Source organism: Sorex fumeus, unplaced genomic scaffold (assembly GCF_029834395.1).
Source record: "Sorex fumeus unplaced genomic scaffold, SorFum_2.1 ptg000022l, whole genome shotgun sequence".
NCBI classification, from domain to species: Eukaryota; Metazoa; Chordata; class Mammalia; order Eulipotyphla; family Soricidae; genus Sorex; species Sorex fumeus.
Window position 1 is genome coordinate 1,800,127 of NW_026606079.1, and position 6,000 is coordinate 1,806,126.

The 6,000-nt window shown below is 58.0% G+C and overlaps 1 non-coding gene across 1 annotated transcript; it reads left to right on the forward strand.

Moving 5' to 3' along the window:
- The first annotated feature begins 2,052 nt into the window (after window positions 1-2,052).
- On the forward strand, window positions 2,053-2,126 carry TRNAI-AAU (transfer RNA isoleucine (anticodon AAU)). The gene has a single exon. It is a non-coding gene; the product is annotated as a tRNA-Ile (tRNA).
- The last annotated feature ends 3,874 nt before the right edge of the window (window positions 2,127-6,000 follow it).

A 6,000-nucleotide genomic window follows, 5' to 3' on the forward strand; every position in this document is an offset into this window, starting at 1 on the left:
ACCAGGAGTGATTTCTGAGTGCAGAGCCAGGGGTAAGGCCTGGGCATTGCTCAGTTGTGCGCCCCCACCCCCAACGCAAACGGAGCAAAACAAAAAGCCAGACACCGAGACCCCAGAAGAGAGAAACGAAACTGGAGACCTCCCAGATTCTGTGGGTGCCAGAGAAAGGAGAGAGTGGGGAGCAAGGCCGAGCCCAGGAGGCCACTCAGGGCAACGGAGGAGGAAGCACCTGGACCGAGACAGGTGACGGCAGGGCCTGATTCAGTCCCTGGCACCCCACCCGCAGCCAACACACCCCCGGGGCCCAGGGGCTGCTCTGGGGTGGAGCAGATGCCCGAGGCGCAGTCCCATCCGCACCCGGCGTGGTACCCACTCCGCGGGTGTCGGGCGCCCCCTGCCGTCGCCGACCTGCAGCGCGAGATCCGCCCGGGGCCGACCCCGAGGGATGTCCACTGCACAGCGAGGGGCACGCCCTGTCCGGCCTCGGCCCTGCCTCGAGCGCCGTGCTCAGTGCCGGGAGTGACCAACCGAGGAGGAGTGGGTGTCCTGGGGGCCGGCAGGTGGAGCAGGCGGCCGGTGACCGAGAGCAAACGGGGAGACGGGGACCGCATCCTCGCACCGAGGCGGCCTCCGGGGAGGGGCCCAGGACAGCACAGTGAGGGGTGGGGGTGGGGGGTCTCCCCTCACTGCACCACACAGCCGCGCGCAGCACAGCAACCCTGGGACCAGGCGGGCTGACCCTATGCGGACCACACTGGGACCAGTGGACAGACCCTGCGGGGACCGCACTGGGTGGGACCAGGCGGGACCGTTACTCTCACAGGCCAGCGGCTCGGACGTGCTTTTTGCAGGAACTCGGTCACCGGGGCGTGATGCCCGCGCGGGAAGCGGGACTGTCCTCCCTGGGTCCTGCCAGCCCCGACTCGGGGAGGTGTCCCATCCCGGGAGGCATGGCCAGCCTCTGTCCCCACCCAGCACAGCACCCAGGCGCACCTCTCACCGCGACTGCCCTCCTCGGAGTAGCCAGGCGCGAGTCCACTGTCTCCTGCCTGCTGCCCCGTGGACACGGGCCACCCAGGCAGCAAGACGCCGGGAGCAGAATGCAAACACGTTTGCAGGAAGCCAGGGTCCACCCCTCTGGCAGTGGCTGCGGGGTACAGCTCCCCGGTGAAGGGGGCGTGAGGGGGTGCTGGGGGGGTTCAGTGGCCAGCACAGGCGGAGACCTCCAGCCCAGCAGCAGCCGCCCCCCCCCCGCCCCCCACCGTCACGACCCCCAGCAAGCCCCAAATCCGAGTGTGCAAACGCCACCACCAGGCCTGCCCCAACCAGCCAACACGACACACTCCCGGAAATAAACACAGAAATAAACACAGAAAAATAAATTAAAAAAAAAATTTTTTAAAAAGGAAGGAAATAAACACAGAAAAATAAAAAAAAAAGCGCTGGCTCTCCACTGTGCCCCACACTGCTGACATTTACACGGACTTGGGGACGTGCTTATGATGACAAAAACGTGCAAACCTCATGGAAAATAAATTAATAAATAAATTTTACTTTAAAAAAATCCTATATTCATGTTGCTTTAATAAATGCCAGTGGACGCCAAACACGTTCTTTGGCTGGGCTGCGGTTGGCTTTACGGGGCCACTCTGAGCTCTCCCAGATGCACCCACCCCGAAAGAGCTAGCCAAAACAGCCAAGCCCGAAAATATCTGTGTGTTGCAACCCGGGGGTCTGGACGCACGTCGGACCCCCTGCGGGCGCTGGCGCAGGGACCCCGGGGTCCTTCTCTCCCCGGCTCTGCCGTGTCCCCGCCTGCACGGCGCCCCGGGGAGCCGAGTAGGGGCCAGCGCGGTGCTCGAAAGCCGCCGCCGAGCCTCCGTGCGCAGCCGGCCGGTGCCCCGCAGGCTCCGATCCCGTCCCAGGTCGCCCCCGCGGCGGTCCGGGCCCCCGCCCCCAAGCGCGACCCCCCGCCGCGTGGAGCCCCGCCGAGCGCGCTGCGCGCAGGCGCACCAAGCTCGTAGGCGCCGCAGCCGCGCTCCGGGGACGAGTGGCCGGTTAGCTCAGTTGGTTAGAGCGTGGTGCTAATAACGCCAAGGTCGCGGGTTCGATCCCCGTACGGGCCACGGGTGCAACTCCTTTTCTCTCTCCTTTTCAGCAGCTTGGCACTTATTTTGAAAAACGTGAGACGTGCTGACGAAAGTCTCAGAACCCGTGTGACCTGCGCCCGAGTGGCGGCGGGCTGCGTGTGGGGGGAGGAGGGTCAGCTTGGCTGCTGCCCCCTCTGTTGGCCAATGCAAGGCTCCCGGAGGGGCTCCCCGTGGGGTTCTGGCCGAAACCCAGGCCTGTGTGTGCGGTGCTACGCGGTGCCCACGCGGCGGAGGGAGAGCAGGGCCAGGCCTGCAATCGGAGCGGCCACTAGCTGCGCCCAGGGCGGTTCCCACCGAGTTAGGTCTAGGCCAGGCCTCCTCCCTCCCTCTCCTCACCGCCCCAGCCGTGACTCTAAAGGCCGGGGCACCCTGGAATATAACTTGCAGATATAGATATAGATTTGTGGTTTTATTGGTTTTTCTTTTGGGGGGACCATATGGGATGCCGGGATGCTGAGATGGAACCCGGGATGGTCATGTGCCAGGCACATGCCCCTACCCACTGTTACCATTGTTCCAGCCCCCAATTTGCTTCCATTTTAAAGAAAGTTGTTATTTCAATATTGCCTTACATCACAATTAATAAAGCATTTTCATATTTAAAAAAATAAATAAAGGCCGCTGCAGCTCCCTGCAGTGGTAACTTGGTACATGACCAGCTCCCCAGCCCGTAATAAAGTGGTGACCTCCCTAAGTTGGCTCGATGAACTGTTAAACCATTGGTTATTGATCACCGTCCTCGCAGGCTCCCGTGCAGGCAGGGACAGTGGGGTCCCCAGCCCCCCTCATTGCCTTCTTTCCTCCAGCTGCCTCACAGTCAGGGGCATGCAGGTCTGTTGGACACTCAGGCTGGGCGCTCGCCCCCACGCCCTGACAACCCCACTTCACAGTCCCCAAAGGCTGGGGTGGAAGCTGATACTTCCCCGTGGAGCTCCAGAGGAAGTGATTTCAGAGGGAGGTTTGAGGACCCCAGCCTTTCTCCGTGCGCCCTTCCCCCACTGCCAGTGACCCACCGCCTGCTCTGAACGCTGTGCAGAGTCACCACGGGCTGTCCGCAGACCTGGGCCTCAACAGGCGCTCTGGTGATGAGACTGAGTTGGGAAGCTGGGCTGGAGGGAGGGGCAGGGCTATGACAGATTCAGGAGCCACCCGGGCAAAGCCAGATGCCGCTCCTGCATCAGGGACACCGTGGGCGGAAGCCAGCTGAGACCGTTATTCTTGGGGCACACGTAGTCCTCAATAGGCAGGGCATGAGGGGTCCAGAACAGGCCTCCAGGAAAAAGCATGCTTATATTTTATGTATCCGTTGAGGGCATTTGAGTCTCTGAAAAGTCTTATCTGCCTAAAAGCAGAATCTTCCAAAGAAATCAAGAGGGGCCAAAGAGATAGTACAGTGGGTGGGATACTTCTCTGGGATGCAGCCCACCCGGGCTTGGTCCTCGGCACCCCCTATTGTCCCCCAGCAGTGCCAGGAATGACCCCTGAGTGCAGAGACAGGAGTAAGGCCTGACACCCCTGGGAGTGGCCCCAAAACAAAACGAAAACAAATGACAAAAGAAATAAAAAAGAATTCATTGTCAATTCCCAGCCGCAGGAGCAATCAGGGGAGACTGACTCTTACCACAGGTGAGGGGATGTGAAGGCATTGTCCCCAAACTGTCACTCCACGGTCCTAAGGACCTGCTTACTGATCCTACAAGTTGGTTCCAAAACACTGGTCCATAAAGGACTGTCGGGAGTGATCCCTGAGCATAGATGCCGGCGTAAGCCCTGAGCACCACTGGGTGTGGCCCCAAAGTTAAAAAAAAAAAAAAACCCAAAATGCCTTACATAAGCACCAGTTATAATGACCTCTTTAAGTAACATTTTTGACATACATTCTTAAAGGTACATTAATAGAAATATTACCTGGGAACCAGAGAGATAGTGTAGTAGGAAGGGCACTTGCCTTGCACACAGCCAACCCTGGTTTGAACCCTGCATCCGAAATGGCTCCCTGAGCACAGCTGGGTGTGTCCCCTACAACCAATATAGGCAGATACAGATAAAACACACACACACACACATAATTCAATTAATTCAATTTTTCTTTTCTCTTGGGGTGAGAGAGATGGCATAAGAGTTAAGGCATGCAGTTAACCACAGTTTGATCCTGAGCACAGAGTCTCACACACACACACACACACACACACACACACACACACACACACACACATCTGTCTTTTATCTTGTCCAAACCTCCCAAAAAGTGTTTATCGTATTTTAGACAGGCTGGTTTGAGGCTCTTTGTGTTCCTAGAACAAGCAGATGCCATTGGGCTACGCTAGCACTCGACAGGGACGAATGGAGATGTTACTGGTGCCTGCTCGAGCAAATTGATGAGTAATGAGATATCAAGTGATCAAGACAGGCTGGAGAAGATGCTACAACTGAATCCCACATCTAGATAAAGGAACAGGGACACTCTGAACTTAGGGCTTGGGGACCTCTGACAGCTGAGGGTGAGAAGGTGGTAAGGAACTTCTTGTAAAAGTTAACCAGAGAGAAGTTAGATAGGGCAGAGACGAAGTGGGTGGGGTGCTTGCCTTGCACACAGCGGACCTGTGTTTATTTTATTTTATTATTTTGCTTTTTGGGTCACACCTGGCGATGCTCAGGGGTTACTCCTGGCTTTGCACTCAGGAATCACTCCTGGCTCGGGGGACCAGATGGGATGCTGGGGATAGAACCTGGGTCGGCCGCGTGCAAGGCAAATGCCCTACCCGCTGTGCTATTGCTCCAGCCCCGGACCTGTGTTTAATCCCCAGCACCACATATGGTCCCTGAACAACAGTGCCTGGTGTGACCCAACAGACAAAATAAAAGAAAAAAGAAAAAAAAAGGAGGAGTGGGGAGGGAAAGGAAGGAGAAAAGAGAAAAGTATGAAGCCAAGGTCACAAATATCATCACTCTATGGTGAGGCCGCAGGGCCTCCCTGCAGAGAGGACAGTGCGGGTGGGAGCTGAGATGAAGATGACCTGAGGGAAGGCAAAGAGCAGAAAGGAAAGGAAAGTCCCAGAACCTTCTCCGACACCAGCCAGATCTCGTGCCTCCTGCAAGGGGTTCGTGGCCGCATCACCTGCGGCAAATGCTCCTTTGTCCAGCCTGGCGAGTCGATGGACTGGAGCAGCCTGAGGTGGGGACGGTGATATGCCTGCAAGAAACTTAGCAAGTTGTTTTGCTTGGGTCCACACAGGCACTGCTCAGGGGCCCCTGAGGAGGCCGGGGTGGAACCTGAGCCCCCGGCCTCAGCTCTCAGGCCCTGGAGAGTGTGCGTTGACCCTGCAGCCCACGGGCTTGTGGCGGAGAGGCGCTCAGACAGGCCCTGCAGACAGCTAGCTGCAAGGCGGGCTGGAAAGCAGCCGCAGAATTGGGGGCACCGGAGAGGGGAGCACTGGAGGTGAAGGGATGCATGCTCCCCTCAGTCCATTCACTCTTCACAGCACACAGCCGGCGTCAGGCCCTGAGCATGCGCCCTAGGCTGGCACCCCTACTGGGCATCATCTCACCCGCAGGGAGCCCGTGAGGGTGGGAGGGTAAGAAAGGGCAGTTTGCGGGGTGGGGAGCACCCTCTGCTGCTTCTTTGAGAGCGGGCCATCAGGGTGTCTGGGACAGGCTGGGAAGGGTTCCTCTGCAGAGACCCTTGGCTGATGCCGGGAATACTCTGATGGTGTGATGTGACGTCAGTGCCACAGAACCCAGAAGGGCTGCCTCGGCTTCTGTGAGAGGAGACAACTGACAGGGAAAGAAATTCCTGAAGAGCAACGCAAGTATAAGGCCCAGAAGAGAACAAGACCAAGGGACTGGGTGG